This window comes from Haemaphysalis longicornis, unplaced genomic scaffold, assembly GCF_048455015.1.
Source record: "Haemaphysalis longicornis isolate Haplotype H1 unplaced genomic scaffold, Haemaphysalis longicornis Haplotype H1 scaffold_5, whole genome shotgun sequence".
Classification (NCBI taxonomy): domain Eukaryota; kingdom Metazoa; phylum Arthropoda; class Arachnida; order Ixodida; family Ixodidae; genus Haemaphysalis; species Haemaphysalis longicornis.
This window is the reverse complement of record NW_027526385.1, coordinates 41,129,531-41,140,361: the sequence shown is the minus strand read 5'-3', so window position 1 is coordinate 41,140,361 and position 10,831 is coordinate 41,129,531.

Below are 10,831 nucleotides of genomic sequence, written 5' to 3'. Positions count from 1 at the left end.
GGCCCTTACAGGACAGACACCGAACCCCAACTTTAATATGACTATATGGCATAAAAGCACCGCTCCTAGAGAGACCGACAGTTTAGTTCGTATCAAATATTAGTGACTGTGGAGTAACTGCCATTAGGTTAAATTGGAGAGCCGCTTGTTCTCAAGAGCTTATATAAGAAAGGTCAGAGAAAGGCGCTGCTCGTCAGGAGGAACCTCACTATCAGGACTGAAGACATGCGGAGCACTGAAATCTTGAAGAACGGAACAATTCTGGCGTGTACCTATGATACATTGTTTTAGTTCAGCCGCTCTACAATTATAATTCCGTATGCGCTTTACCAAGAAGACATAATTTTATATCAACAAGCGCTCAAGAGATACAGGGCATAATTAGCCTCACACGTTTTCACTGCAATTTAAAACCATTATGGGGTATTCGAAAGATCATCTGGGCCTTAGGTTACGGAAACTATTCCCTCCGCTAATTGCGGCTGGTCGTGAGCAAAAAAAAAAAAAAGAACAGTTACAATGTTAAGGAGCACAATATTAGGGTATCCGTGTGCGCACTTATGCTTATACTCTTCTGGGAGAGAAGAAACTGAAAGGATGAATCGAGATACTTAGTGCGCATTTGTGAATATTTGTAAGCGTAATAAAATTGTAGGTGTCAATGGGAGCAAGAAATATTCGTACCCATACATACGGGCATGCATACGAAATACCTTTTGCTGAAGCGTTCCTTAATTCACATAGTTCTGGTTCTGGAATTACAACATATATTTATTCCCAGCTCATTTATCCATCATAGAGCCACATAGCCAACTGATAACAATAGAGTACTATAGAAAATTGGCAAATGACAGATAACACATAGTGTTTTGAACCTTAGTCCTGTCGTTTGCAAATCCATCGTTATTGATGTCCTGCGATCTGGAAGAAGCGGCTCCCTGAATTTAACATTTTCATGTGAAAAATACTACCCAACAAGTCAAGAAGCTGAACTAATATTTACAAATCGGCAGAAAATACCTGTGTACAATTGGGGGTAACTTTTGGACGCAAGTACCGATTCGACAATTAAGTGTGCAAAAGACGCACCACGGATATGCTAAAAATATATGACATTTGTGTTTCAGGGATTGTTCACGGCGAGCTCCGAACATCGCACTTAAAGCAGCCCTGAAAGGCCTTTTGAGCACACTCAATCAACAAGAGCAGTCGTTAGGTTGGGTGCTCAACGTCATCAGGTCTGGCCGGTATAATTGTTTACGTGCAGCGGAAAGCTCACACTTTCGTTTTAAATTTTGTTGCGGCTTTGCCACTCTTACCTGCGTGTTTTTGGCATGTCATTTAAACGCATGTACGTCATCGGTCCACCCATGGGCATCACGGAACAGATCTTGCTATTGGACGGCTTTTTCTCGCTCTTTCGGCGAAGAGAACCATCGTCTGCCCAGAGTCGGCGGGTTGCGGTGGCACCTGTAGTGCTTCCTCAGGCGGGACCTTTACCGGCACCTTTAGCGCTTTCTACAGCACACTGACACGCTATTGTGTTGGTCTAGCTGACACGCTATCGTGTTGGTCTATATTTACCTTTTTTTACTCTATCAGCACGCTTCTCGTTAAGGCGCACTCACAGTAGGCCGACACGACGACGACGCCGACTTCCGAATTGTCAGACCGCGTTGTCACAGGGCCCCGACGGCGACCATGCAAACACGTCGGCGGATTGAAAGAGCACGTAGTGTGACTGGCTTGCCGACCCAAGACGCAGACAAAACCGGTCCGCCGACGGGTCGCGGGGAATCGATCGAGAAGCGAAAACTCCGCCCTGACAACATTCATGCCGGAATGAATATCGCTCAATTTGTTTCCAAGGGGGTTGCAAACTGCATACGCATGTGCAACCGGCCCGTGTGTAGAAAATATAACGTCAGTCGAGTGAAGAAAAAGAGTTACGGAAGGTTAGTTACGTAATGAGGAATCGATACGAGCCAAAGGTTTTAGCCTAAACCGTACAACAAAAGTACGGAAAGCACGGTTCCCGCTGTGCGATATTGAAGTCGCAGCTGGGCACACATTTGCGATCGTTTTCTTTTCCCGTAGCAGCGGATTGCATGGTTATCAACCACAGTGGGGGCTTCAGCGATCCTTACTTCGCAAGCGTTATTTAATAAATGGTCAGTTTACAAGCCAAGAATTTCTGAAACCAAGCAGGAAACATGGATACGAGACACGGAGGGTTGGCTTCCGTCTACTTCATAAAGCGGTAACCACGTGGAGGTGTTTGTTCGTGTATGGAGACCGTTGGTGGCGACGCACGCACGGCGCGCGTCCGCAAAAGCACAGCCACGAGCACAAGCGCCGGCTTCTACGCATCTCAGATTTTTCATCCGTTTTAAAGACGACAGTCTTTCTTGGTCTACTTGAACGGGAAGATTTCGGTCTGTCTGTCTGTCTGTCTGTCTGTCTGTCTGTCTGTCTGTCTGTCTGTCTGTCTGTCACTCGATTCAAACTGCCGGCCAAAGTGAAACAGATGCTGCGCAATAGTCTTATATACCCACAGTCAAATGTAAACGTCTAATTCCGGCGGCAATGTTCGTACTTGGCAACGTTGTTGAACAAGAACAAAACATTACGCAAATATGAGGCAGAAAACCAATACACAAGGGATATTTGCATTGTTCTTTTATGGACGCTTGTTTTTGCGATATCAAACGAAAATTCCCTCCTTGGCCTGCTGTCGCCCCCGCCAGTGTACCTTCTGGCTGCATTTTAAGAAATTAAACGGCAACAGTGACGAAGGGTTCCCCTAGATGGGTTCCACGTTCCCCTTGGAACGCACGTGAAGTAAGGAAATGTGATTCTATAAACGCTGAAGTAGGGCGCCTCAATTCACGCGCGTCTCCGCCGTAGTAGTAGTAGTAGTGCCACTTTATTTTACACTGGGTTCAGGGTAGGGGGGTGGCGGAGGCCCAAAGGGCCCCCGCGACGTCCAGGGCTCTGTCCGTGACGGCTTCTTGCGTTGCGAGGTCAGAGCTCCCCAGAGCCTGCTCCCAGTGAGAAGGGGAGGGGAAAGGGGGGAAGGGGTCGCGCGGACACTCACAGAGCGAGTGGAAGAGAGTGTCCAGCGCGCCACATGAGGGGCAGTGAGGGGAGGTGAATTGGTGTGGGTGAGTGTGCACAAGGAGAGTGCGGTGTGGGAAAGTGTGGGTTTGTAAGAGCCGCCACATGTGCGCTGCCGGCGGAGTAAGTGAAGGGTGCGGGGGAGGTAGGTTCCTGCGGAGGAGGCGGTAATGTTGAGTTATGTCCCTGTACGTAAGTAGGTACGCGTGGGACATTTCGGGGATGCCGTGTGTAGGCGTAAAAGAAACGGGAGCCCGGGATATCAAAGCTCGGGCGTGTTGGTGTGCCGTCTCATTACAACCTACGCCGGTGTGGGCCGGAGTCCACAGCAGCATCACGGGGTGGGCAGGGGGATTCTGAAGAAGAATTTTGAGGGCAGCTGTGGAAATGACGCCCTTTGTGTAATTTCGTATGGCAGTTTGGGAGTCAGATAAAATGATCTGGGGGGTAGGTAATTGAGTTAGGGCAAGGGCAATGGCTGCCTCTTCCGCAGTTACCGAGGAGGTGGTGGCGACTGTAGCTGAAGCCTGAGGGATTGTTGGAGAAGCGCCTACTACAGCGAGTGCGAAGGCAGGATGGGTGGGGTAGGCCGCTGCGTCTACGTAGAGAGTATGCTCAGAGGAAGGGTAGCGGGAGAGGTGTGCTTGGGCTCGGGCTAGACGGCGTCCGCGGTGGTAAGCTGGATGCATATTTCGCGGGATCGGCTTAATTAGGAGACGCCCGCGGAGAAGCCGGGGGATGTGCGCTGGAGGATCTAGTATAAGCGGGGGGTTGGCATGAATTCGATCGAGGATCTGCCGACCAGCCGGGGTCTGGGAAAGGCGCGTAAGCTGGGCCAGGCGATGGGCTTCTACTGCCCCCCCACGCACCCACCCAACGACTACTCGCGCTTGGTATACATAATACCATAGGCGTCTCCGCCGTACGGCAGCGCTGGAGGCACCCGGCCTGGAGCAGTGAAACACGGTAAAGTTAAATTTACTTGAGCAAACCTCTAGCGTGTTTATCTTGGGAGGAGTGATACGGGAGAGTAATAGCACAAGAGGTGAGCAGGAAAGAGAAGATAGGCATTTACTTGGCAAATATCAACGAAACACCGTCGACATTTGGAACGAAGGAGCAGATACACGGCCAATTTTTTGGAGTCTGCTCCAGATGTTGCCATCCTAGACTTCCTGTACTGGTCCGAATGCAACATGGATGCTCTGGGAAGCACGACCACGAGCAAAAACGGAGAATTAGGTAATGAAAAGCTTATTGGCCCGGTTAAATCGCATCTAGCCATTTGGCAGTCTAAGTAAGCGATCATTAAAATCGCAACAAGAAGTCGGTGCTCTGGTTTGCGGCCGCAGTGCTGCCAGGCACCGCTGATGCAGGTAAATCAATCTCTCTCAATTGTTACACTTGGTGCGCGGTACACTGCCTCAGAAGTAAATTCAGTTTTCCGTTCCTGGCTCCCGCAGTAAACAACGTCCAAAAGCGCTCGAAATACCCCAGAGATAAGTTGCGCCGTGTGGAAAGGGGCGCCGAAGAGGATGACGACGACGGCGACAACAGCGGCAACAACAACAACAACAGCAACAACAACAACGACAGCAACGGCGACTGGGAGTTTTACGACAAGCTGTAGTTTTTGAAAGACGATAGGATACGGCGACCGTAAGCATTTCACGGTGTATTTCGGTGCTTGTGCAGATGCGACGTGTTCGTGGTATCTGCCCCTACTTATACCGTGCTCCCATCACATGTTAGAGACTCGCTGAAAAGGTATTTATCAGCGTGTCCAATTCACATGCATTTGCCAGATTGCTCAATTTTATGGCATCCGCGCGTACGCCATAGAATTGTGCATCGTATCAATACACGGCTTCGCATTAAAAGACAGCCACGCTTCATGAACCATGTCTTCGACTGTCGGGGTTCCATACGACCCTCAGGTGGTAAGGACGGCATCAGTCATTTTTTTCACTTCATGTTATTTTGATATTTGTGTTGTGCTACCTTATTCAAATGCACAGGCGAACAATGTAAAGCAGAATATGTACTTCCGATTTTTATATTAGCGAGCTGCCCAACATGAGCCGCATAAACTGTCGCTTTCCGGCACCAAAGTAAACGAATAAAATTTGTGATACTATTTTTTATGTCACGAATTTTTTTTATTTTTACGCGAAGGTAATCAAAAAGTACTTCCTAGCATCGTTTTGTGGAAAATGGCGACTTTTCTTGCTCCTTTCGAAACATTGACATAAAAGTTGCGACTTTTTTGGGTTCTTTCGGCGATTTCCCGGCGACGTTTTTTTCTGTGGACCTGGCAACCCTGACAGCAGGTGTTGTGTGTCAACCTAAAATTTCATACTAATACATACTATAGTGAAATCTGGCGCTGCAATCGCGGGCCGTCGTGGGAGCCGCCATTGCAGCTAGCGACGTTCCTGGCCTACTTGGCTTGGCTAGCCATATGGCTTCTTTTTGTTTCGAAGCCAAAATCAACAAAAAATGGTTACATGTTTTTCTTGTTCATCTTGCATGAAGCTTCGAAATCTTGCCACAATTTGCCACAGATGGACCAAGTTTTTTGCTACTGTGTTTTAAGTTCAGAGCCCTTTAGGCACTCGCCATGTCGTCGTAGCTCCCTCGCTATAACCCCAGTAGAGCCACACGGTGTTCCGTCGTAGCGGCTGTCGTCACGGCGTCCCACAGAGGCTTCGAAAGCCAAGCGGTTTATATAGTCATAAGCGGCAGAAACTCGTGGAGCGCTGGAGCTTGTCATACATCTCCCCGTTGTTAATCGCAAAGAACCCTGCAGGTACATTTGAGGCAAAATATACATAATTAACGGGCAGCGCCCGTGTTCATTTAATTAGGAACGCGTGTTGAGTCAGTTTTTACGATAACCGAAAAGAATTGGCAGTGCAACGCCAGTGTGCGGGAGGAACAGCAAGCACAAAAAATTCCCGCGCCTTCCCGCGAGGGGAACACGAGTAAATGCAGAGCATTGGGGGTCGTTAACGCCGCGTAAAGTCGCGTTAGGGTGGGTAGTTGGGTCGTAGTTGCGTTAGTGTTGGTTTGGGGTAGAGAGAGGAGAGTAAAGTCGCGTTAGGGTGGAGAGAGCGTCAACCAAGGAAGGAAGGAGCAACGCAGTGACTGAAGCACGAGCGACCGCTAGCCGCTTTACATTTGCAGCGCGCGCAGTAGAGGGAGAGCAGTACGGGGGGGAGAGCGCGCATGCGCAAGCAGCGCGCGCCCTTCCGCGCCCCACCGCGCTTCTATCACGCATGGAGGAAGAAAAAGTTAGGAGACGGCGCCAGCGGAGAAACGTGAAGCCTATGCATAAAAAGTAAAATCGAAGTCGGCCCAGGCGTCACTGCACCACGTGACCCCCCCGCGCCGCCGCTGTATGGGCCACCGCGCACTCTTCACTTCGTCTGCTCGAAACTGCTCTGCGGTCTGTTGTCGCGAAGCCTGCTATATGTTGGTTTTAAATGCAGAGCATTTCTTTAACTCACGATGTCACCCTTTCTAGGAGTTCGTAGTAGTCCGCATCGCTCGCCTCGACATGCCCGGCTCAGACGTTTCGCTATCGGTGCGATCAACATCCGATAGCGCGCACAGGCACGTTTCAAGGACACTCTCTCCCCTCTCTCGGACTCAACGAGCGTCGAGGCTGCCAATTTTACTGCTGACGAGCGCTCTCTCGTCAGCAGTTGCCACAAGTGCAACAACATTAACGTAACGCAAACTAGGGTTTGCGTTACGTTTGCGTTGCGTTTGCGTTAACGTCGTGCGCCCCCGGAAATGCTCTGCATTTGATCGTGCCCCTCGCGAGGGGGATGTTTCACTGCGTCTTTTTTCCACGGCTTTTGTCTTTCGCACGTACGCGGCACTCCTGCCCGCACGCGGGCATGAGATCGCCGAGCAGACAAATGCAGGAAGGACGGGGAAAAGCTACCGCCAACCAAACACGAGAGATGCGCCGGAGTCGGAGACCGTCGCCGCCGCCGGACCAGCCGACCATGGAGGTCACGTGCTGGGCCGACTCCTGCGGCTGAGGAAGGGAAACGACGGAGGGAGTGGCTTCAGAGGAGCTGGGCTTGCGAAGGCTAGCTGCATGACGTCATGCCGTCTTCTAACTCTTTTCTTCCTCCATGCTATCACGCACCTGTTACGCCTATTAGCTCCTTGCGGGAGCTATATACAGGAACTCTAGTTACGTCGAGACCGCGACGGAGCGAACGGGCTGACTACGACGCATGCGTGCGCCAGCTGCTGCTGAGAGGGAGGAGGGAAGCAGGAGAGGCGCACCTGCTGCGGACGCGGAGCTGCGGAGGCCGTCCGACGCAGGAAGAGTCCAGGCTAAAAAATTCTCTGCATTTAAAAATTGGCTGGCGGATGCGATACTCCTTAATGCAATATTTGGGCTCAGCAGCCGTGCGCCGAGGCAGCACTAAATCGTGCGTTCTCTCGACCGCAGCGATGATGAGCCTCTGCGTCGGCGGCGCGAAGTGAGTCTCAGCAAGGGACCACGAACGGCGTCTTAAGCTAACGCACGTCGTAGTCACGCGCACGCCCTTCTCCCGTTTTCGCCGCCAAGGGTCGCGCCGTCGAGCGCCTCGTTTAGGCACAGCATACTGCTCCCTTCCCTCTCCCACCACACACTTTCGGAGAGCGCTGGATCGTGCCCCCACGGCGAACCACCCTACCCTCCCAATTTCTCGACACTGTCCTCCTTTGCTTTCTTTCATCGTTCGCTTTTCTGTCCCTTGCCATCGTTCACTCGGTTACGCCGACAACGCGGATCAGCCCAGAGACGGCCGCCAAAGGGCTGCGGCCTAAGAGAACGGAACTCCGGCTGGCGCAGTTTCAGGCAGGGTACGCGCGAACACTGCGAAGGCGAGAAGTTTTAATTGCATTGGGTGGTTGTCACGCGTCTCGACCGGCAGAGAAGAAGGAAATGGGAAACAAGGCCAGGTTAACAAAAGACATTTATGACACTGCAAAGCTCGAAGCAAACAAAACCGAGTTAATAAAACCATACACGAGATAAAGCTATCGAACTGTCGCCGATGAAATATACAGAATGTCCTAAGACACTTCTCCCTAACAGCCACAACTATGTCCTGGAACGCTGCACCAGGTGAGGCGTACATATTTCGGGGGTGTTGACTTATGGATCTGGTGGTTGACGTAAGCAGCCACGAAGAGCTGGTACCCGCGTGCCGTCGTCGCGATGTTTGGTGGCTAGCGTGGAGAGGCTGGTACTCCAGAGGACCTTGCCGTTTCGGGACCGTCGTAGCAGAGGACGACGATACGATGCTGACCGCAGACACGCGCCCGTCGCCGCTGGAGCCGCCAAGACGTGGGTTGGCGGATCGTCGGGAGATCGGAGCCGAAGCGTCGTCGGCCCGCTCCCGCCCAGGCTTGTGTGGCGACGGCGGTAGCTTGGGTCGCGGCACCCCTGGCTGTTTCCGAACCCGGGGTCTTCCTGCCGCACCTGCCTCTTTCTCCTCCTCTACTTTTCTTCCATCTTCTTCATTGGGCATGATTCCGGGGATTGACCTTGACTCATGACAGTGGTAAAAGTGAGCGGATAACGGTGCTACAGCCCGTTATGGCGACTCACTGCTCTGCACTTCCGACAGCTTTCGCATTTAGTGGAACGGCTTTAATTTTTAAATACGTCGCCTGGTTTGCCCGTCGCCCTCGCGCAGCGCTGTATTGCAGTGACATCCCCGACGTCCGAACGAAGCTTTCCAGCCACGACGGTGACCGAAGCTGTGTATGTGTTGTGGACGCGTTCGCTTCGCGATGACATGCGACGTTGTGCTTCTGCGGGTGGACTGTGCTTAGAATGCTCGGGATTACTGAGTTTAGCATAGCGGGCTCCGTCCGCTAACGCTACGGTGGCGGGTAGCGTGGCCCAACTTGGCTGGCGGAAATCCTCAAAAAACGCCTGGTGGCACAACCAACAGTCCTCAAGAGTCTGTGAAGCATGAGGCGTTCATGAAAGTGCCTTTGCTTTTGTTTGCACGCTTGCTTTTTTATAGCTGGCTGATGTCAAAGCAGGCGTCGGCTGGGAAGAAAGTTCAAACTCTACCAGACGAGCACGTGAAAGGTCGTTCGAAATACGCCGTTGGGGTTCTGAATTTCACATCTTTGCTCTCGTCATACTGGGTAAGGAGCGAATTGTTCGGACTTCAGGACCCTGAGGACGTCGAAAATATCCCAGTATGCGGAACTTCTACACTCTCGGCTTAAAGGGGCCATGAAGACAAAATACAAGTTTCTTTTATTGGAAAGATTTCGTCTTCTCTAGTGCCCCCAGCGCTAGTCTGGAAGCAAGCGATGCTGTGTGCATTGCGAAGTTAATCAATTTGAGCAAAAATTTTGATTCTCGAGCCAAAAGATGCGTTTGAATGCCATTTGCAATGACCTCCGAAGAACAGGTCTTTCAGCTAAACTTGGTGTGGAGCGGAGACTTCTTTACGGTTAGCCAACCTAGATGGCGCCACACCACCGCGGCAAGCCGTTTTCTGCTTTTGGTTTGTTTGTGACCGTATTTAAACCTGCCTTGTTTTTAAAGACGATAGTCTTTTTTGGGCTACTTTTTTTTCTTTATTGCCTGCTTGGCGACAACACAACACGCACTGCTTAGTACACAAATTAGTAGCTCCAGCCACCAATCGACTGAAGGGAGTGGCTTAAAACATCTTAAATTGCGCTAGAACATCCAGAACGGGTAACTACTCAAGTTCTTCCGGCATGGCTCGATAAACTTCTCTTATATAAGCAACGCTTTCAATGAAGTACCCTCGCACTGTGCGAGCATCCTCTTCGGCATTTTGAACCGCCATGCGAGTTTTCCACATAGAATGCAGACTAAGTGCCATGAACATATTGTCACGTGGATGTTTATCAAGCAGCGATGCGTGATCGCGGTGCAGTGTTAGTGTTCAATCCCCAGCGAGTGTTACGTTCCCTCTCCTTGCCAGCCAGGTTTCGAAGACGACGACGCAAGTGTGTGGGTCCACCGCTCGCGGGCAGAACGATTCAGCCATTTTCGCTGAGACCCGCCGTGCTGCCTGTACTCTTCGGTGTAGCGCTACGCCTAATAAATAGGTACATCTCCATCCTGCTGCTACACCTCCGTCTACTAAGACGCAACAATATAATAGGGCACGCCTCCATCATTGTTTACGGGCAAAAAGCGAATGCCATAAGGCGTTAATGGTAAGTCTTTTTTCAGGGTTCGTTGGAGGATGTCCCAGTGAAACGCCGCATCCCAACAGTCCAGAAAGATGTACTCAATTGTTTTTAGCTTTTGGCATAATGTACTACTTAAACCCAGAAATTTTGGTCTGTCTGTATGTGCTGCTTGTCTGTCTATGACTTGATTCAGCCACCCGCCCAAAGTAAATCTAGCATTGCGCAATAGTCCTATATACTCACAGCCAAATGTAAACGTCTAAGCCCGGTTTACATGTTCATACTTGTCAACTTTGTTGAACAAGAACCTGACATTACGCAAATATAAGACAGGAAACTGGTACACAAGGGATATCTACAGTGTTCTTTTATTAGAAAATGCATGGATGCTTGGTTTTTTGAAAGCGAATGATATTCTACATCTACTGCCGAAAACCGCCGCCTGCTGCTGTTGCCCGCGCTACCTCCTGGCGGTTACGAAAAATCACGCGGGAACACCAACGAAAGG